The 22,359-nt window shown below is 43.7% G+C and overlaps 1 protein-coding gene across 3 annotated transcripts in view; it reads left to right on the top strand.

Annotated features, from left to right (window-relative positions):
* LOC125460536 (copine-9-like) overlaps nt 1-22,359 on the top strand; it is a 428,858-nt gene that overhangs the window by 294,264 nt on the left and 112,235 nt on the right. The window contains exon 1 of one of the 3 annotated variants that reach the window (XM_048548086.2): nt 13,180-13,260. The exons of the other annotated variants lie outside the window; for them this stretch is intronic. The gene's annotated coding sequence lies outside the window, so the exon portion shown is untranslated. Of the gene's footprint in view, nt 1-13,179; nt 13,261-22,359 lie in introns of those variants that run through there. 3 annotated transcript variants of the gene reach the window in all.

The following is a 22,359-nucleotide window of genomic DNA, read 5'->3' as shown; positions in this document are numbered from 1 at the left end:
CATTGGCCATAATTTGGCACTAAGTGGCAATATCCTTCATGGAGGTTCATAATCACTGTCAAACCATAAGATGTAGGAGTAGAAGTAGCCCATTTGGCCCTTCCAGTCTGTTCCAAAACACTCTGATTGCCAGAAATGGAAAGGAACTTTTGCATTTTAAGGAAAATCTTTTCTGAGGTTCATCAACACCTGATAGGTAGGGCAGATGAACTCAGGGTATGGTTGGGAACATGGGACCAGGATATCATAGCTATTACAGAAGCTTGGCTCAGGAATGGACAGGACTAGCTGCTTGATGTCCTAGGGTACTGATGCTACAGGAAGGATAGAAAGGGTAGCAAGAGAGGAGGGGATGTGGCATTTTTGGTTAGAGATATCATTATGGCTGTACTTAAGTGGATATTCCTGGGAGATCATCCAATAACTTTATTCAGGTGGAACTGAGAAATAACAAAGGGATAACGACGTTGTTCTGATTGTATTATAGGTCCAGCACTAGTCACTGGGAAACTGACGAGCAAATATGTAAGGAGATCTCAGATATCTGTAAGAATAACAGGGTTGTAATGATAGGTGGTTTTAACTTTCCAAACATAGACTGGGGCTGTCATAGTGTTAAGAGTTTGAATGGGGAGAAATTTGTTAAGAAAGCTCTCTTATTCAATATATGGTTGTACCCACTTGAGAAGGAGCAATACTTGACCTTCTGTTGGGAAATAAGGCAGGACATGTGACTGAGATGTCAATGGGAGAGCATTTTGGGGCAAGCGATCATAATTCTATTCGTTTTAATATAGTTATAGGAAAGGATAGAACTGATCAGAAAGTTAAAATTCTAAATTAGAGTAAGGCCAATTTTGATGATATTGGACAGGAACTTTCAAAAGTTGATTGGAGGAAGCTATTTGCAGGTAAAGGGATGATTGGGAAATGGGAGGCCCTCATAAATGAGATAATGAGAGTTTAGAGACAGTATGTTCCTGTTGGTGCAAAGGCAGGGCTGGTAGTTGTAGGGATTGCTGGATGACTACAGAAATTGAGGCCAAGAAAAAGAAGAAGGCATATATCAGGTGTAGACAGCAGGGATCAACTGAATTCCTAAAGGAGTATAAGACCAAGAGGAATACGTTAAGAGGTAAGATAGGAGGGAATAAAGAGGATATGAGATTGGTTTTGCAAATGGATTTAAGGAGAATCCACAAAGATTCTATAAAGACATCAAGTGCAAAAGAGTAACCAGGGAGAGAATAGGGCCACTTAAACATCAATGTGGCTGTCTGTATGTGGAACCACAGGGGATGGGTGAGATATGGGCAAATATTTTGTGTCAGTATTTACTGTGGAGAAGGACATGAAAGCTCGGGAACTTGAGGAAAAAAATAATAATGTTTTGAAAAAAGTTCATATTACAGAAGAGGTCTTGAAATGCTTACAGGTAGATAACTCGACAGGAGCTGATCAGGTGTTTCCCAGAACTCTGTGGGAAGCTAGGAAAGAGATTGCTGAGCCCCTTGCTGAGACATTTGTATCGTTGACAGCCACAGGTGACGTGCTAGAAGACCGGAGGTTGACTAATATGGTGCCATTATTTAAGAAAGGCTGTAGGGAAAAGCCAGGGAACTACAGACCAATGACCCTTACATCAGTGTTGGGTGAATTGTTGGAGGGGATTCTGAGGGACAGGATTTACATGCGTTTGAAAAATCAAACACTGATTGGGCTGTTTTGAAGAGGTAACAAAGAAAGTTGATGAACCCAGAATTGTAGACATCGTCTATATGGACTTCAGGAAAGTGTTCAACAAGGTTATGCATGGTAGACTTGTTAGCTCACTTGGGATCCAGGGCTGGAGGGGGTAGCCAATTGGATACAAAGTTAGCTTAAAGGTAGGAGATGGTGGGGGGTGGTACAGGATTGCTTTTCACACTGGAGACCTATGACCAGCAGCATGCCACAATGATCAGTACTGGGTACACTGCTTTTTGTCATTTATATAAATGATTTGGATATGAATGTAGGTGGTATGGTTAGTCAGTTTGCAGGTGACAACAAAATAGGTGGTGTGGTCTCAGAGTACAACAGGACTTTGATCAAATGAGCCAATGACCCAATGAGGACTGGCAAATGGAGCTTAATTTAGATAAATATGAGGTGTTGTGTTTGGGTAAGGAAAACCAGGGCAGAATTTATACAGTTAATGATAGGCCCCTGAGAAGTGTTGCTGAACAAAGAGACCTAGAGGTGCAGGTGCTTATTTCATTGTAAGTGGAGTTGCAGGTAGACAGGTTGGTGAAGGCGGCATTTGACACGCTTGTCTTCATTGGTCAGAACATTGATTGCAGGAGTTGGGACATCATGTTGTGGCTGTACAGGATATTGTTGAGGGATCTTTTAGAACACTGCGTGTAAATCTGGTTGTCCTTCTATAACATGTTGTTTAATTTGAGAGACTGCAGAAAATATTTATAAGGATGCTGCTGGGACTGGAGGGTCGAGTCCCAGGGAATTGCCTGGGGTATTTATTTCTGGAGCATTGGAGGCTGAGGTGTGATCTTATAGTGCATCATAAAATCATGAGGGGCACGGATAGGGTGAATAGCCAAGGTCTTCATCCTAGGGTGGGGAGCCCAAATCTAGAGGGTATAGGTTTAGGGTGACAGAAGAAAGATTTAAAAAGGACCTGAGAGGCAACCTTTTCACGCAGAGGGTAGTGCATACATGGAACAGGCTGCCAGAGGAGGTGGGTGGAGGCTAGTACAATTACAACATTTAAAGGGCATCTGGATGGGTACGTGACTAAGAAGGGCTTCAAGGGATATGGGCCAAATGCTGTAAAAATGGGACTAGATTAACTTAAGGTATCTGGTCGGCCTGGACAACTTGGGCCGAAGGCTTTAAATTGAGGGGTGAAAGATATAGGACAGATGTCAGAGGTGGTTTCTTTACTCAGAGAGTAGTAAGGGAATGGAACGCTTTGCCTGCAACGGTAGTAGATTCGCCAACTTTAGGTACATTTAAGTCGTCATTGGATAAGCATGTGGACGTACATGGAATAGTGTAGTTTACATGGGCTTGAGATCGGTATGACAGGTCAGCACAACATCGGGGGCCGAAGGGCCTGTACTGTGCTGTAATGTTCTATGTTCTATGTTCTATGAAGGGTCTGTTTCCATGCCGTATGACTCTGTAACTCTAAGTGGGCTTTACTTTACATCTGGGGCTGCTGTTCCTATCTTGAGAGTGCTTGATCTTGACACTGGAAGCCTGAATGAAGAAGGGTTCCATTCTCCTTCACTAACCTTCCTCAGCTCAGATACCACAAAGAATTGCAAATTAGACTGTAAAATTCTATGTCCCAAAGGCATTGTTAACTTTCAAAAGGCTGCTTGCCACTATTATCACAAGTAAGCAGTAGCCGTATTTTGACTTAATGAGCTGAATCTTCCCATATTTTGACTGTGTTATTTTCGGGAAGTCTCATGGAGGGCTTCTTTCATGGACCCTGGGGGCTTCTCTTACACAATTCTTTTCTGTTTATCTAATTAGGTTTGCATCCCACTTCCACAGCACTATTCCCATGAAATCTTGCGGTCAGCAGAGGTGAAAATGCCTGTCGGAGCAAGGATATTCCTGCATTCACGCTACAGGCATCATCTTTAAACACCAGCTTCACAGCTTTTCAAATGCTGTGAGCCAGGAACTACCCTTTTGGTGTACTACTGTATGATTTTAAATTACATGCCTGAGAGAGGGAAGTTGGCAATTTGCTTCACCAACACGGAACTGGAGATCCTGATGGACAGGTCGATCAAAACAAGGGCTGTCCTCTTTTTCCCAGGATTGCAAGAGGAGACGACAAGCATCAGATGATGCCAGCCTGTTCTGAAGTAGCTACCCAAGTCAAATGAGTGCCCACAGTTTAGAGTAACGTGCAGCAATGCCACAGATGATTCATGACTGTCTGCGCTCCACAAGTGTAAGCTTCACCATCTTCTCTCTCTGCTACCTCAGAGACGCACTAACCCTGCCACTGCTCCCACCTCCTACCAAGGCTCATTTTAGAATTAGAATTAGATTTTATTGTAACATGTATCAAGTATAGGGATGCAGGAGTACAGCGAAAAGTTGCCATTCCCAGCACCATCATTGGTACAAAGGTATGGAGGTACAAAATCTTAGGTACAGAGTAGAAAAATAAAGAAATAAGTTTAAATCTCAACATTACATGTCAACATTACATGGTCAATCACTCTCACTAGGTGAAGTTGCTATAGTCTTACTAGATACATTAGAGAGAGATGACTGGTGGTGGTTTGACCCGAGGGTCACCATGTCTCAGAGGGAGGTTTAGAAGGAGAGCCCACCATCATAGCCTCAGCTAGCATGGGAATTGCACCTATGCTGTTGGCATCCTGCAAGGCTACAGCCTAAACGCTGGAAAATGGAATTAGGCTGGATGGCTCATTTTATAAGATCATTACAATTAGGAGCAGAAGTAGACCATTAAGCCCTAGTCTGCCCAACCATTCGATGAGATCACAGCTGATCTGACAACCCTTAACTCTACATTCCTGCCTTTTCCTTATGGCCCTAGAACCCCTTACAGACATAATGGCACCAATTGGCCTCTTTCTTTGCCATTTTCTTTCAACAATTTATGATTAGTCCGGGAGTGTAACTTCTGTCTGTTTCTGCTGTGCTGTGCACTCAGACGAAGAGTATAAATGGTGAAAAAGTATTTATTTTTCAAGCTGATGGACAACCTCTTGTTTGGGAGCTTCTGCATAAAAATCCATCAGCAAGAGCTGCCGTGCTTGGACTGCTTTTGGAGCTTGAGGCTGTAAAGGAGAAAGAACAGCAAAAGGTCAACAGCTGGAGAAAGAGACGGCAGAAGACCTCACACAATGTGAGTTCACATGAGGCCACCAGATCTCCATCAACCACCTCCATTTAACGAAGGAGCAATGTGTCTGATGGCTGCACTTCACCAGTAATGCTGTAATAGGGCAGTGTCATCATTTGCAGTCCACACACTGCATTGCCCGTGCTCTGTGGTGACTGTAGTTTGGCTTTCAATGTCTCAAAACTATTCCAAGTTGCAGCAAGTGACAGAAGCAACATTAGTCAACGTGATGGGCATTCTTGCATGAACCAAGCGATGGATGCACTTTTTCAATGAATGTATCACTTGCCCTAGGAGGTTAGCTGAGCACGTGTGCTTTGTCAAGATTGATAACAAGACATTCATCCTCCACAACCAAACCCCCAACTGATCTTCAATAAAAGGAGCTTCCACTCACTGAATGTGTAGCTTCTGAGCAACAGCAGAAATCCCATTCGTGTGGATCTGGACCCAAATTCACTGCTAATTGCTGTGATACTTTTAGCACAATGGAGCCATCTGTCTCTTCCACCCAGAATATGGAGTAGTATACTAGCTCTCCCAAGTCAAGGGGTAATGCCTGAGCACACAGCTCATGAACTCTATCAGAACCTGAGTGCTGACACTGAGGAACGTTATAATCAGATTCAACTAAAACTCTTATTAAACAAACAATCAACCTTTTGATACAGGGGTTTGGCTGCTTTGTTTGCTTCATAGACAAACCGCATTCTAGTCCAGGGAGAGTTTTCAGATCTGTTATAATTTGCTCTAAGGCTTTGCCCAGGAAAAGAAATATTCCTTGAAGTGATATCTCCAAGATATTTTCTAATGTGACCCACTTCAAAATAGGCAGAACACCAACAAGGGCAAATCAACAGATTGGTAAACATTCAGGGCAAAAACTTACAGGTTCCTGAATGATGTTACCTACAGCGTGGGGTCTGGAAGAATCATGTGATGAATCAGGTGAGGCCTTTCTCAATGCCAAAGACATTTTTAAGACTGAGTTTGGGTGTTGAGAGGAGGTTCTCGTGCATGATCAATGCAATCCCTTTTAACTGTGATTATTGCTTCTTAACAGCTTCAGTGACTACAGATTCCATGTAATTAACATGCAACTTCCTATTCCACCCACACTGCAAAGAAGCTAAACACAGACATTTCCTGACTAAAAATCAAAAGAACTGCAGATGCTGTAAATGAGGAACAAAAACAGAAGTTGCTGGAAAAGCTCAGCAGTTCTGGCAGCATCTGTGAAGCAGAAAGCAGAGTTAATGTTTCGGATCCGGGGACCCTTCCTCAGACATTTCTTGGCCTGAGAGTCAGGAGTAGTGTCTAGTGATTTCAGTTCACTGTTTTACTCCTCTGGGCTATCATCGTGGCCACTCAGCAACATCATCACAGGGCACATTCCAAAAAAACCAAGCCACAGCCACCCCTCATCTATCAATGCTGATATCTGACACTTGCCACCTTCTGTCTTAGCTCTCACAAACTCTAAGCTTATCTGAATGGTCATAGCATCTCTGCTTTTTCTCATCTTTTTGCAATTTGCCCTTCCAGCCAGAGCTACCAGGCTCACATGACTTCTATCTTGCCTTGCTGTTTAGAGCAGACACAAAGCAAGGAGTCTTGTCAGGGGTATCGGCAGCCCTCAGTCAAGTCAATGGAGTCAGCCCTCAGTCAGGGGATCCCCACTCAATGAGTAAAGGACAGCTGACGTTTCGGGCCTAGACCCTTCTTCAGAAAATTTGCAGGATTTTTCTGAAGAAGGGTCTAGGCCCAAAACATCAGCTTTCCTGCTCCTCTGATGCTGCTTGGCCTGCTGTGCTCATCCAGCTCTACACCTTGTTATTTCAGATTCATCAGCATCTGCAGTTCCTACTATCTCTGAATAAAGGACAGCCATTGATATCCAGACTAGAGGCTTGGACATGGTCAGTCAGCCACTTGGGGCTGTCAGAAACAGGTGCTCATTTTCCCTCATTCCTCACATCTGGGGTAAATGTAATGAGCCATGCGGAGCAGATCTGAATTGACAGTGCTTGTCAGGATGCACAATGGCCTTCCGAAAATGGCATGGGTACCAGGAAAATTGGTCTGTTCTGGAATATCTTGGCAGTGGTGAGATTTTCCTGATACAATGAGATGGTAGAAATGGGCCAGGATCAGGTGAGAGGAGTGTGAAGTCATCAGTGAGGGACAATACAATGAAAAACCTTACCAGAGCTCATGTGGGGAAACATTCAGTGAAACTCAACGAAATTGACACTTAGCCAAAATATTGTAAGATTTAGCTCGCAGTATTTCACTAAAGTTTGCCCTTTTTAAAACAAACATACCTTATTTAGATATGAAAATCTGTGCTTCAAACCATTTTGTGAAAACATTATTTCATGTAGTCACTCTGCCCAATGAGACACATGGGTGTGCAGATTACAACGCAGCCTTTCAACCTCTGGCAGTTTGGTTAATCCTGCATTTCTCGTCCCAATGTGACATCCAGGCTTGATATCGAGAGTCAAAACAGAGCAGTGTGCTAACTCCAGCTTCACTCAATGTACACACTGAGAGACGGAACCATCACTTCTAATGCAATGTCTGATAGTTTGTCTTCAAGCTGAACCAGGATTCTGACGGAGAAGTTCTGGATTTTGTTTTCTGTAAAAATCAATCACATGAAATTTTAATAAGCTGTTCAAATCACAGCTGCCGGCAAATCTAGGTCTGCAGGCTGACATTGAAAACGGTTTTCAACCTGATTGGAATTTCTCAGACTCAAACTGGGGGAAAGTACATCTTTAGGTGATTGAGATAGTCAATCATCGCATTCAATTTCATTGTCAGACAGAAGCTTGAAAAGTTGGGGGTAGCAGTTATAGTTCAACTTCAGTATAGTGTTCTCGCAGAACACAGTTTTTTTTGCAAATGCTGTGAAATATTTCTGACCCCAAACTCAAGGAAAACCTCATAGTATAGTTTTTGTTTTGCCTTTTTATGGATGGACATCACATCCTGGCCACACCAGCAAGGCCACATTCTGCCAATGAACACATTTTATTATGAATCATGATGTTAGAAGACTCAATGCTGGATGTAGAAGCTCAGCATAGCTATTACATTGAAGATGTTAGAGCAAGTTGTTGATAACTGTCAAATGGGATTGGCTGCAGACAAGAGGAACATCAGGCAAATCAGGAGCTCTGGAACCTGCCTGATCCCAACCCTTCAATTTTCCAGATAACCTTCCTTCCCAACTCATTGGTCTTCCAATCAGGATTCCCATTGATTGATTTGACCCAGCTATGTGTGGGGTCAATTTGAGGGAACACTCCACTCCCTACAAAGAAGGGCCAAAAAAACACAAAATCAAGTGCGCACAAGGCAGAAACGAATGAGGCCAAGGAACTCATTCCTTTCCCATGCTTCCACTGAACCGTGGTTGGGAAAACCATGTAATGTAGCCTCAGAACTGAACCCAGTTGGTGTGAGTTCGTCTTCAACATAGTATTTTACCTGATGCAGCAATGCTTATGTTATCTCCTGCAACAGAAGCAACTGGATATGGATATTGTGGTATTTAAAAGTCCAGCAGGCAATTATTACAACCAAATTTTATGTATATACATTACATTCCACAGGTACATTAGTGCCCATGCTGATATTAAGCCATTAGGCTACAACAAAGCAAATGTGCTTTCAGTAGAGTATCATGTTCCATGTGAAATGAGATAAGATGGAGAATGAGATCTTTATGCCCTCAAACCACATGCTATTGTAAAATAATGATTATATCATGAGAACATCTCTGAAAGGCATAGCAACATACTAATGATGAGATGCAACACAGCACCGGCTGAAAACTCAATGGCTCATGCCATGACCCCTCTTGGGACTGCAACCCACATTTTTGGAAACTTTGGTTTGTAATCACCAATAGTGAAAGAATTGAGGTGCAAGAGCAGAATGCTGAGGATAAACAAGGTCCATTTCAGTTATTAAAGGTGTCTAACAATAGATCATTGATGAAAGTTCAGCACTAATCATTCCTACTTGTCCCCATTTCATGTATTATCCAGCTGACCAACAAGCCTAGTACTAAACCCTCCAAATAAATTCCCTCAGTTTCAACACCAACATGGAGAATTTTATCATGTCACCTGGCATGTCCACCCAAACAGCAACCCAACTAAATAGTCCACATTGTCAGGATACTAACTGAGGGTAATACTGGACATGCGAAATCTCAGAGTGAAAGTAAGACCATATATTTTACTTTTGCAGTATATTGTTTTAACAAAAGGACACAAGTCGATTACACAAAGCATCATAAAGCACATTTAAGATAATTTTGAAAAATCTTAGCATAAACAGCCGAAAGAAGATTCAACCCAGTAATATCTGGTACAGTTGCTCAATCCCAGTGAAATATTCCTCCTTTCTGAGCTCTTCGATGTTTTCCTTAACTGACAAGTTTGCAAGCATTTCCTTTCAGCATTTCTGCATGTTCACCTAATGTGACTCTTTCCATTACTATCTCTCCAAGGGACAGATAAGTATAGACTTACCCTACTGACTCCTTCCATTGAATCATATGAAAAACCTAGGCTTTTTTCTCGCCATTTTCTTTGACTGATAAAAACTAAAGACATATTTCCAGTCTGAAGACTTCACATACCAGCAGCCCTTCTAACGATAAAAAAAACCATTGTTCTAAACTGAAACCTGATTCGAGTCTCTGACCAAAGATGACAAAGTGTGGAGCTGGAGGAACACAGTTGGCCAGGCAACATCAGAGGAGCAGGATAGTTGACATTTCAGATCAGGGCCCTTCTTCAGAATTTGTGGAGAGAAAGCAAACTTGATGTTTCAGGCCCAGTGACCATTCTTCAGAGCTTCTTAACTTCTGAAGAAAGGTCATTAGGACCTGAAACATTACCTCTGATTTCTCCCCGCAGATGCTGTCAAGCCTGCTGAGCTTCTCCAGCAATTTTTGTTTTTGCTTCTGATTTCCAACATCTGCAGTTTCTTGGTTTTATTTTTGTTTAATGGGAGGGGATGTTGTTTTGAGAACAGCATTGAAATTCCCATACTTACTTAAGAGGTTTGCTAATTTGGCCACAGTTCGCTGAGCAAGAACGTGTTCTTGGGGATAGTGCGCTCAGTTCATTATACTTGAAATGAAAGGTTTAATCTACTGGAAGAAATGGAATGCTGTATGTATTTGGAAGTACCGGAGTATGATTTCCATGGTTACTGAATTCAGTGAGCAAGAAAGTCAAACCCAAAATGCACGCATGGAAAGATAAGGCTTACATTGTGGCAGACAGTGAACACCTGGGAACCTTGTCTGTAGCATCTTTGCACAGGCAGGGGAAGTTTCTAATAAATAGGAAAATAAACACCATTGGATACCTACTTCCTCACCTCCTGCCCCTGCCACATGTGCAGTGCGTGCACACACTCACGCACACATTGATATTGCTTCATTATGTTAGCGGTGTTATTAAAAACATTCTTCAACCTATTCCAAATATTCATGTACTTCATGGAGTGGTGGACAATAATATTTAGGCTTTTTTTTATGGCAAAGCAAAGATATCATAGCTTTGCTGTGAAATTGAGAAGGGCCTGAATACTGCTGGGAGTGTCATAATGTGCCAGTAAGCAGTGCCAGTTGCTTTTAATGCAAACAATGCTCAAATATCATCCAGCCTATTAATTTTCATGATAATTGTGACCAGACAGCCTGTGCTGAATGTGTTGCTGAGCGGCTGCACTCTTCAACAGGGAGCCCATGTATGTGTAGCACTGTTACCACTTAAAATCAGCCCATATCCCTTAAAAACAAAGGTATGTTCCGGCTGGAACAGCTGCAAGTACAGGAATTCAATGTAAAACGGCCAGACGAATATTGAATTACAATACAAGAAGCAAGCATGGTCTCTGATGCCTCTGTTGATTATGGATACAAATAGGAAGGGCAAGCTTCAATACATCAATACACAGAGGACATGAGTGCAGATTGGATAGGGTGACCTTCATTACAGGGCAGATAGGTGCCTGGAAGAGATAGATGAAGTGCCCCAACGAGATTAAAATCTTCAAATGAAGCTATTTTGATGCAATCATCTTCCAATTTCATATGCCTGCAACCTTTTTTTATCATTCTTCCATGGGATGTGGGAGCTGTTGGCCAATTTGTTGTCTACCCCAACTCCTCTTGAGAAGGTGGCGACGAGTCCTCTTCTCAAACATCTACTCAAGTACACTCCCTGTGGTGTAGGTAGCCCCATAGTGCTGTTGGGTTTGGCATTCTGGTATTTTGATCCAGTGACAGTGAGGGAACTGCAATGTAATTCGATGTCGGGCTAGCGTATAATGAGAAAGGGAACTTGTGCTTCCATTTATCTGCCACCCACCTCCTTCTTCTGAAAGGAATTGTTGAAGGAGCCTTGGTAAGTTGCTGCAGAGCACCTTATAGCCAATACAGAATAGAACAGCAACTTCTTGTCACATGTATTTTTAAAAGCGAAAAAGAGTGAAAGGCTTTATAAGTTGTCATATCACAGCACCTGTATTAATGACAGAAGTCATACGTAAGAAGAAAAAAATAAAAATTAAGGCAAAGTTCATCTCAGATCAACTTCAGTTCACTGAACAAAAATAAAGTTGCTGGAAAAGCTCAGCAGGTCTGGCAGCATCTGTGGAGGTAAAAACAGAGTTAATGTTTTGGGTCCGGTTCTGAGGAAGGGTCTCTGGACCCGAAACATGAACACTGTTCTTTCCTTCACAGATGCTGCCAGACCCACAGAGTTGTTCCTGATTTACAGCATCCGCATTTCTTTCATTCTTTATTCAGTTCACTGAAAGTTAAATAAGATGATAAATGATGGAACACTCAGAAGCCGCCATTGAAGAAGAGCTCCAGGATGGGAAGAGGCTGCCAAATCTGGAGTCTGTCATGCCAAGCTGAGACCGCACCTCTAGGACAAGTTCACCGTAATGGGAGACCACTGCTCCAGGTTGGAATAGAAGACCTACACGCCAGAACAAGATCTCAACGCCAATCACCAGGATGAGACCTCCACACTGGGACTGGATGAGAGCACCATGTCGGGCTGCTGGAACACCCAGAAGCTCCCACTGAAGAAGACCTCCGCACTGACCAGACCTTCCTGCTAAGACAAGACCATCAAACCTGCAGAGCAGACACTCTACGGGTGTGTATTGGTGTAAAGGGAGCGGAACCTGAAGTTGGCTGCTGGCGTGCCAATCACGTGGGCATCATCACTAACCTCAGACTCCATGTACCACACCCTCAATACTCCCCTACCAACAATCTCTATCAGTAATGATTTATTTTTCACATGCACACTTACAGATTTCACTCTCTCGTAGTTCAAGCCATGCATAACTGGAGTCAGCAGATCCTAACTGGCAAAGGATGAGCACGATTGGAGATGGTGGTCACCATCATCGGAATGGCTTTCACTATGGCGTAACAATAGCAGGATTAAAACATTCAAAGTTGATTATATCCTCATACTGAATCTTCCTTCCCACATTGCCACAATCCCTTCTGATTTACAAGCTGCAGGGGGATTGTGCAGCTCCTGCTTTCTCCTCTGCAATCTACAGGAAACCAGCAAACATTGCAACAGCCAATGAAAATCAAACAACCAATAGCCTGAAAGTGCAGTAAGGATGATTCTTTTGCGGGGATTGGTAGGGACTCCTTACACGAATGCACACGTGTTCAACTCTGTGAAGTTAAGAGAGGACTGGAGCTGGAGCTTTGAACTTCAAAATGTCCAAACTTGCTTAAGATTGTCGTCACCCACTGCTTGACTCCATGATTGGCCTATTCTGTCCAATTCTGTTGGACACACCATGCACTCCCTAATGCCCTCGGCAAAATGGCTCACACCAGCATTGTACACATGATGAACCATTTCAGAGGCAGACAGCAGCTATTGTGCAGAACAGGCAGGAGCTATCAAGCAAAACATTGCAGTTTAATTTGAAAATTATTCTATACATTTTGTTCATTCTTCAAATTGTCAGCAAAAAGTCTGCATTTTGTCCCTTAACAGTATCATCCCATTCAAGCAACGTTTTCTCACAAAGTGAATATGATTGTATGCATTTATTTCAAGAAATGGAGTTGAAACTGATGACAATTTAAATAATGGCAAGTATTGGCTGTAAGAATCCTGCTTGTTGATGGGTGAATATCACCTCTCGCACACTAACTCTCCTGGAGCAGTTGGAAAGGTGCCAGGACTCGCTCGTCAAGAAAATAAGATACCAGTGCTGGGAATTTCGGGCACCTTGCTTACATATGGACAGCTAGATCACTCTTGATATAGATCGTGAGTAATTACTTTCTCTGCACTTTTTTCTCCTTTAACCAGTCCGCTGCACGTCTGGAGTAGGACCACACTGCAACATAATTTCTTAGAAACTGTGAAGAATCTTGGCAAAGTGCCTTTGAAATACTGCATTTCTGACCTCCATAACTATATCATTCCACCACAACAGCGGTTAATATTAAAAATCGCAGCCGTTTTTAGATGGCATACTGTATAAACTGCCATCTTGAGTGGCAAAAGTACTAATTTTTCACAGCACTCTAGCTATAAATACATATCTCAAAATCTGATAATTATACACTGATTGACTGAACTGGACATGTGTAAAAATGTGTGTCACCTCACAGACAATACAAGCCTTCTTCGCATTCAGTTTACTTAAAGCAACCTCCAGTTGCTTGCAATAATTAAATAAATCCACTTAGCTCACAACCACGTTTGCAGCCTGGCTCTGTGAAGGACAAATGCTCCTAGGATTTTAAAATTTAAAACTTAGAGTAGCTGTAGCCAATCAAAATTTTAACAGCTGATTAAAATTTTAAAAGCCATTTTGATTCACGACAGAGACTGATGTGAGACCCAAAAACAGCACAGGCATGCTGAGCTGCTAAATGTGGCTTTAAAGCCATATGCAAGGTGACAAGTTAATCATAGAATCATAGGATTCCTATGAAGTGGAAGCAGGTCATTTGGCCCATTGAGTCCACACCAACCCTCCAAATAGGATCCCTCCCACACCCACTCGCTCTACCCTATTCCTGTAACCCTGCATTTCCTATGGCTACCCCACCCAGCCTGCACGTCCCCTGACACTAGGGGACAATTTAGCATGGCCAGTCCACCTAATCTGCACACCTTTGGAGTGTGTTAGGAAACCTGAGCACCTGGAGGACCCGTGCAAACACAGTGAGAACAACTGAAGAAAAAAATTCTTTTTAAGTTCCATGACTGGGTTCAAGGGAATTTTCCAGTGCTCTGGTAATGGATTTCAACCCAATAAGATCAGTACCCAGAAGAGTCATAGGCTGCTATAACAGAAGCATCAAAGCAGAAATGCAACTTCTACACTTTTGGGTCCTTTGAGGTGAGGGTGGGAGCCCATTGACAGTATTTCACAGCATGCCAGCCAAATTCTGGAGATTACAGAGACCATCTAGTGCAGATGAGTGCAATTCATTGTCTTTGACTGAAGAGCGACAAGCATGATGATAAGATGCATGGGTTTCTCCAGGACAGCAGGATTCCCAAAGGCATAGGACATCTTCAGTTGTATGCACAGAGCTCTGTGGGTCATCCACATTAACGGGAACAGGTTTACAAACAGCAAGTGCTTCCATTGCATAAACTTGCAGTTAGTGGGTGACCTCATCATTTCAATAAATACCCACTACCGTGGCAACAACACGACGCATCCATCTTGTGCCAATTTGCCCTGCCCATTGACATTGTTTTCCTAGAAACACCATAGTTGCTCAGGGGCAAGAGCTTGCTCCTCTGCCCCTGACTGATGGCCCTCTTCTTCATTCTACAACATGAGCAGACCAGGCCTAAAATGAAAGACACCAAACCACCTGGAACTCCATCAAGCAGGCAATCAATTTCTTCAAGTTGCCATTCTGATGCCTTGACCCCACAGTGCACACCAGAATGGGTATCAGTTGATTGTGGCTTTCTGCAGGCCTTGCTCAGTTGTACCATTTTGATGGTGCAGCCATTGCCCTTTGGAATCCTGAGGCCACATCAGGACAGACACAGGAGGAAGAACAGAGGAAATATGGAGGAGGCAATCCCACGTCCCTTGTAACTGGAATGACTGAGAGACCAGAATATCAAGCTTTTATTTGAATAAAATAACTTCCCCACCTCAGAGTGGACTCATCACTGCCATCTGTTATATCCATCGGAATTGCCCCTTCACAGTGTTTCTTTGGCAAGCATCCAGAAAAAAAAGCCAGGGACAAAACCTTTCCACATCCAACACTGCATCTATTGTTATCAACAGGAATGAACTGTTCACTCTTATGGATTCCCTTTGTTCCTGTCTTGTGGATCACCCCTTCTGCCTGGGTGCTCCTGTGCAGTGTTATCTCAGTGGAATGACTGGTGGAAGAATGCTGATTTTCAATGTGAAGACTGCATTTGGACTTACAAGATGCTTTTAATCAGCTTGATCTTGAGGAATGACTTTGGACTTCAGGACCCAGGCATGAGCAGCAACATTTTAGGCTTGGCTGAAAGGTATCAGCAAGGTCGCTGACAGAATGGTAGTGGTCACTCTGGGAGTTGACAGAGCGTTGATGCACCTAGAACCACTGGCAATCTCATAATTGCTCTCAATTGAGAGAAGTGCAGCAATTCTCATGCTCTGTAGGGCAATGCGTTTCTGGATTGCCATTTATGCCTGCTTACCACTTGGCGCATTGCGATCCACTGTCATGTTGCAGTAGCCTGAGCCTGCCTGGCACCAGGCTGGGCTGGCATAGAAACAGGCACATGGATCTCAGCCTTAGTTTGAGCTTTTACTGGGCAGAATCTTCTCGGGCCTTGAATAACATGGGCAAGAGTGAGAAATCTGGGATAATTGCACGACAAATTAAGCAAGGCCTATCTTGGCATTGGGAGCAACAAGTTGCATTTTCAGACAGAGTTCTAGACATTGAGATGAGATTGTCATTAGGAATCAGCAAGAAGTATATTAATGGGAATTATTGCTTTTATTGCCTTTGTTCGCTACAAATCTCATTTCATTGCACTTTTCTATTTTGCTATGGGACAGTTAGAAACCGAATACCAAGAACTGTTTAAGTCAGAACAGTAACTTGAAGACCCCAGCACACTGCTTGTTTCTTGAACAACATGCTTGAACATTTGGCACCTTCACAGGGCACGCTCCAGGGAGACGGTCACAGGCAGCCCACATCCATAGATGCTGGCACTTGACATCAGACAGACTCTCTGCGCCATCATGAAACATGTCCAATCCACCTACAGTACATCTCTGCATTTTAATACTGCACTTTGGAGTGCACCATGACTTGGAATGCTGCAGCAAAGACACCTACAATGTGGAATCAAGCCATTTGGCCATTGAGCCCTCACCAACGCTCTGAAGTGCATCCCATCCATGCCCACCCCACTGTATCCTTGTAACCCATCATTTCCCAAAACTAGCCCACCTAGCTTGGACACTATGGACAATTTGGCATGGCCAATTTACCTAACCTGCATTTACTTAAACTGTGGGAGGAAACCAGAGCACCCAGAGGAAACCCAGGCAGACATGGGAGAAGGTGCAAACTCCACACAGTCACCCAAGGGTGGAATTGAACCTGGGTTCCTGGCACTTTGTGTGCAAGGGCAGTCACCCTACTTATAAACTGGGCCAAGTTGCAAATCACTCTCTTAACACTCACTCATTTAGCTCCTACCATATGCTCACAACATCCCTGCTTTGCTTTGCCTTTTGGCACTTGTCTCCTTCAGCTACAGTTTAAAGGCTCATAGTCCTGCTGTATTACCTTGTCATTCGACACAGACAAAATGCCAGTTAGCCTGTCATGCTGGTCAGCATTTATCAGTCGCAGGGTGAACACATCGTTGTATGGCACAGTACTGTGTCAATAACACAATTGCAACATGTGCCAGTAGCTTATGCAGCAAACTCACTGCATATGTTACAAATAAAGGGCTATGTCCAAAATCTCAGGCTGTGTGTGAAATCCAGGGAGATACCCATCAGGCAGGGTGTCCAAGCACAGTAAGGCAAGAGAAAGCTCAGCAAAAATAAAAATTGCTGGAGATAAAAATAGCAGGCCTGGCAGTGCCTTTGGACAGAAAGCAGATGTCAGTTTCAAGCCCATTGATCCTTCTGCAGAACTCGCCAGTTCACAGAAACATTAACTCTGCTTTCCTCCCAACAGATGCTGCCAGACCTGCTGAGTTTCTCGAGCAGTTTCTGCTTTGGTGTCAGATTGCCAGAATCCACAGTTTTTTTTTGTTTTATTTCAGCAACTTGGACTTGGTTATTTGACTGCTGTAGGCAGTTAGGGTGAGGAATCTATACTCGTAATGGGTGAGAAGGCAGATGACACCCTACCACCCAAGGTGGCTCTTCCCATCCTGGGGTTCTGAACTGTTTCTTCCTGGACTGAGAGAATGGAGGGATTAAATGAGTTGAGAGAGGGTGGCACAGCTGTTAGTGCTCATGCTGGTAAGATCTCCTGAGTGCATGAACAAGCGTTGCAGAGGCCATGTGGGTTCATAGTGTGGGGGATAAAAACCAATATTTTTGGAGAAACTCAGGACATCTGCCTGCATTTGTTAGGAGCAAAGCAGTTGCCATTTTGAGTCAATGTGAATCCTGCTTCTCTGTCTTCAAATCTGCCATACCTGCTGTGTATCTCCAACATTTTCTGTATTTATTTCAGATTTCCTGCATCTGCAGTATTATACTTCTAAGACATTGTTCCGTAAGACATAAGACATAGGAGTGGAAGTAAGGCCATTCGGCCCATCGAGTCCACCTGCCATTTATGTGTGACACACGAACACCTTATGTGTGGGGAAATTGGGTGGGTGAAACCAAGTGTGGGAAGACGTTGCACAGAATAATGAAAGGGGTAGATCATGATCCTCAGTTGATGATAAGACCAATAGCAGAGATGGAACGTGTGTGAAGTCATACAGAGAAAATGTAGTAGAGGAGATTATTGATCCTACACTCTTGGGCCTTCGTCTCGACATTTGAGATCCAGGTGGCAACCACAGACAAGACTGGCACAGTTGGATGTAGTGCCCTCCTCTTGTTATCCTGGAGGATAAGGACATTCCTCCTCTGAATCACACTGTCCACTAGGACCTCCAGGTGCCTGTCTGCCAATTTCCTTTGCCTGTGAACAAATATCATAAACTGTGTAGGACAGCTCTGGACTGACAGTGTGTGGTTGGGTCCACAACAGCCTGTTAAAGATCCTACTGATACCAGGGATCTAGAGTTATCCCAGAATATCTGGGCAGTGGTGAACACCTCTGGCTACAGCGAGGGAGAGAATTGGGCTAGAATTAGACAAAAGAGTGGTATGGTAATTAATGAGGCATGTTTTTGAGATGATAGCGTGAGAAAGCCTGGTAGGTCTCTAGGAAAGAAAACCTCGTTAGTGGTTTACTACAGGCCTCCCAATAACAGCTGGGAGATTGAAGAAAGCATAGGTCGGCAGATTTTGGAAAAGTGTGGACTTAGTAGGGTTGTTGTAATGGGTGACTTTAACTTTCCCAATATTGATTGGAACCTCCTTCGAGCAGAAGATCTGAACGGAGCTGTTTTTGTAAGGTGTGTTCAGGAGGGTTTCCTAACTCAGTACGTTGACAGGCCGATGAGGGGAGAGGCCATTCTAGACTTGGTGCTCGGAAACGAGCCGGGGCAGGTATCAGATCTTGTGGTGGAAGAGCATTTTGGTGATAGTGACCATAACTGCCTCACATTCTACATAGCTATGGAGAAGGATGGGATTAGGCAAAATGGGAGGATATTTAATTGGGGGAGAGGAAACTATGATGCGATTAGACATGAGTTAGGAAGCGTGGACTGGGAGCAATTGTTCCATGGTAAAGGCACTATAGACATGTGGAGACTGTTTAAGGAACAGTTGTTACGAGTGATGAATAAATATGTCCCTCTGAGACAGGCAGGAAGGGGTAAGATAAAGGAACCTTGGATGACGAGAGCGGTGGAGCTTCTCGTCAAAAGGTAGCTTACATAAGGTGGAGGAAGCTAGGGTCAAGCTCAGCTCTAGAGGATTACAGGCAGGCGAGGAAGGAGCTCAAAAATGGTCTGAGGAGAGCCAGGAGGGGGCACGAGAAAGGCTTGGCAGAACGGATTAGGGAGAACACAAAGGCATTTTACACTTATGTGAGGAATAAGAGAATGGTCAAAGAAAGAGTAGGGCCGACCAGGGATAGCGTAGGGAACTTGTGTGTGGAATCTGAGGAGGTAGGGGAAGCCCTAAATGAGTTTTTTGCTTCTGTCTTTACGAAAGAAACGAACTTTGTAGTGAATGAAACCTTTGAAGAGCAGGTGTGCATGCTGGAATGGATAGAGATAGAGGAAGCTGATGTGCTGAAAATTTTGTCAAACATTAAGATTGACAAGTCACCAGGCCCGGACCAGATTTGTCCTCAGCTGCTTTGGGAAATGAGGAATGCAATTGCTTCGCCACTTGCAAAGATCTTTGCATCCTCACTCTCCACTGGAGTCATACCTGACGACTGGAGAGAGGCAAATGTAATTCCTCTCTTCAAGAAAGGAAATAGGGAAATCCCCGGCAATTACAGACCAGTAAGTCTCATGTCTGTCGTCTGCAAGGTGTTAGAAAGGATTCTGAGGGATGGGATTTATGACCATCTGGAAGAGCATGGCTTGATTAAATGCAGTCAACACGGCTTTGTGAGGGGCAGGTCATGCCTCACAAATCTTATCGAGCTCTTTGAGGATGTGACTAGAAAAGTTGATGAGGGTCGAGCTGTGGATGTGGTGTATATGGACTTCAGCAAGGCATTTGATAAGGTTCCCCATGGTAGGCTCATTCAGAAGGTCAGGAAGAATGGGATACAGGGGAACTTAGCAGTCTGGATACAGAATTGGCTGGCCAACAGAAGATAGCGAGTGGTAGTAGAAGGAAAATATTCTGCCTGGAAGTCAGTGGTGAGTGGTGTTCCACAGGGCTCTGTCGTTGGGCCTCTACTGTTTGTAATTTTTATTAATGACTTGGATGAGGGGATTGAAGGATGGGTCAGCAAGTTTGCAGACGACACGAAGGTTGGAGCTGTCGTTGACAGTATAGAGGGCTGTTGTAGGCTGCAGCGGGACATTGTCAGGATGCAGAGATGGGCTGAGAGGTGGCAGATGGAGTTCAACCTGGATAAATGCGAGGTGATGCATTTTGGAATGTCGAATTTGAAAGCTGAGTACAGGATTAAGGATAGGATTCTTGGCAATGTGGAGGAACAGAGGGATCTTGGTGTGCAAATACATAGATCCCTTAAAATGGCCACCCAAGTGGACAGGGTTGTTACGAAAGCATATGGTGTTTTGGCTCTCATTAGCAGGGGGATTGAGTTTAAGAGTCGTGAGATCTTGTTGCAGCTCTATAAAACTTTGGTTAAACCGCACTTCAGTTCTGGTCGCCCTATTATAGGAAAGATGTGGATGCTTTGGAGAGGGTTCAGAGGAGGTTTACCAGGATGCTGCCTGGACTGGAGGGCTTATCTTATGAAGAGAGGTTGACTGAGCTCTGACTTTTTTCATTGGAGAAAAGGAGGAGGAGAGGGGACCTAATTGAGGTATACAAGATAATGAGAGGCATAGATAGAGTTGATAGCCAGAGACTATTTCCCAGGGCAGAAATGGCTAACACGAGGGGTCATAGTTTTAAGCTGGTTGGAGGAAAGTATAGAGGGGATGTCAGAAGCGTGTTCTTTACACAGAGAGTTGTGAGAGCAAGGAATGCGTTGCCAGCAGCAGTTGTGGAAGCAAGGTCATTGGGGTCATTTAAGAGACTGCTGGACATGCATATGGTCACAGAAATTTGAGGGTGCGTACATGAGGATCAATGGTCGGCACAACATCGTGGGCTGAAGGGCCTGTTCTGTGCTGTACTGTTCTATGTTCTATGTTCTAAAATAACACTTAGTCAAAATATCAGAAGATTCAGCCCATATGGTGTGTTCTGCCTGAACTGCAGTTGTAAAAGAAATTATAGCCACCAGATGTTCTATAGCCGTTGGATAACAACAAAGATCCCAAATAAAAATGCAAGATCCTGAGGGCACTTAACTCGATGAATGTTGAAAAAAATGTTTTTTTTTTCTGTAGGAGAATCTAGAACTAAGAGCCATCATTCAGAAATATAGGGTCACACATTTAAAACAGATGAGGGTTTTTTTTATATCTTTGAGTGTTGTGAATCATTGGAATTTTCTTCTTCAGAAGGCAGTGAATACAGAATCTTTAAATATTTTTAAGTCAGAGGTAGGCCGATTCAAAAACACAAATAAAAACAGAAGTTGCTGGAAAAGCTCAGCAGGTCTGGCAGCATCTGTGAAGAAAAAGCCAGAGTTAACGTTTCAGGTCTGGGTTCGGAAGGGTCGCCAGATCCGAAACGTTAACTGTGATTTTATCTTCACAGATGCTGCCAGACCTGCTGAGCTTTACCAGCAACTTCTGTTTTTGTCCCCGTATCCACAGTTCTTTCTGTTTTTATGTAGTATATTGACTTGTGACCACAAAGGGGATGAAAGATTATTGGTGGGACTAATGTAGTTTGGGATTATTTTCAGTATAGACTGCTTGAACCAAAGACACTAGTTCCATGCTGTATGACTAAATGGCTATGACTATACGGAGGAGTGCAGTGTTGCATTAAAATCAGATCAACTCGATTTTATCGAGTCATGCATCTTGTTGAGTGGCCTACTCATAGAAACATGGAAAACAGGAGCTGGGGTAGGTCATTCGGCCCTTCGAGCCTGCTGCATGATTCAATGTGAGCATGACTAATCATCCAGTTCATTACCCTGTTCCTGCTTTTGCTAAGTTCCTTCAGCAGAAGAAAATGTTTATCACAAAAGAAAAGTGGTGAACTTAGTGCAGAGCTGGATGAGCACAGCAAGCCAAGCAGGAAGAGCAGGAAAGCTGACATTTCGGATCAAGACCCTTCTTCAGAAATGGGAGAGGGGAAGAGGATTCTGAAATAAATAGGGAGTGAGGGGGAGGCGGATACAAGATGGATAAAGGAGAAGATAGATGATGAGGAGACGGACAGGTCAAAGAGGCGGGATTGGAGCCAGTAAAGGTGAATGTAGGTGGGCAGTTAGGGAGGCGATAGGTCAGTCCAGGGAGGACAGACAGGTCAAGGAGGCGGGATGAGCTTAGTGGGTAGGAGATGTGGGTGGGGCTTGAGGGGGGAATCGTTAGGGAGCCTGGAATGAGTGAGCTGGGCTGGTTTTGGGATGCAGTCGCTGGAGGGGAGATTTTGAAGCCTTTGCAAACTGGCCCCACTGCCAAAGACATGAGATGCTGTTCCTGCATCTTTTGGGTGGTGT

Source organism: Stegostoma tigrinum, chromosome 11 (assembly GCF_030684315.1).
Source record: "Stegostoma tigrinum isolate sSteTig4 chromosome 11, sSteTig4.hap1, whole genome shotgun sequence".
NCBI classification, from domain to species: domain Eukaryota; kingdom Metazoa; phylum Chordata; class Chondrichthyes; order Orectolobiformes; family Stegostomatidae; genus Stegostoma; species Stegostoma tigrinum.
This window is presented reverse-complemented; position numbering and strand designations above follow the sequence as displayed.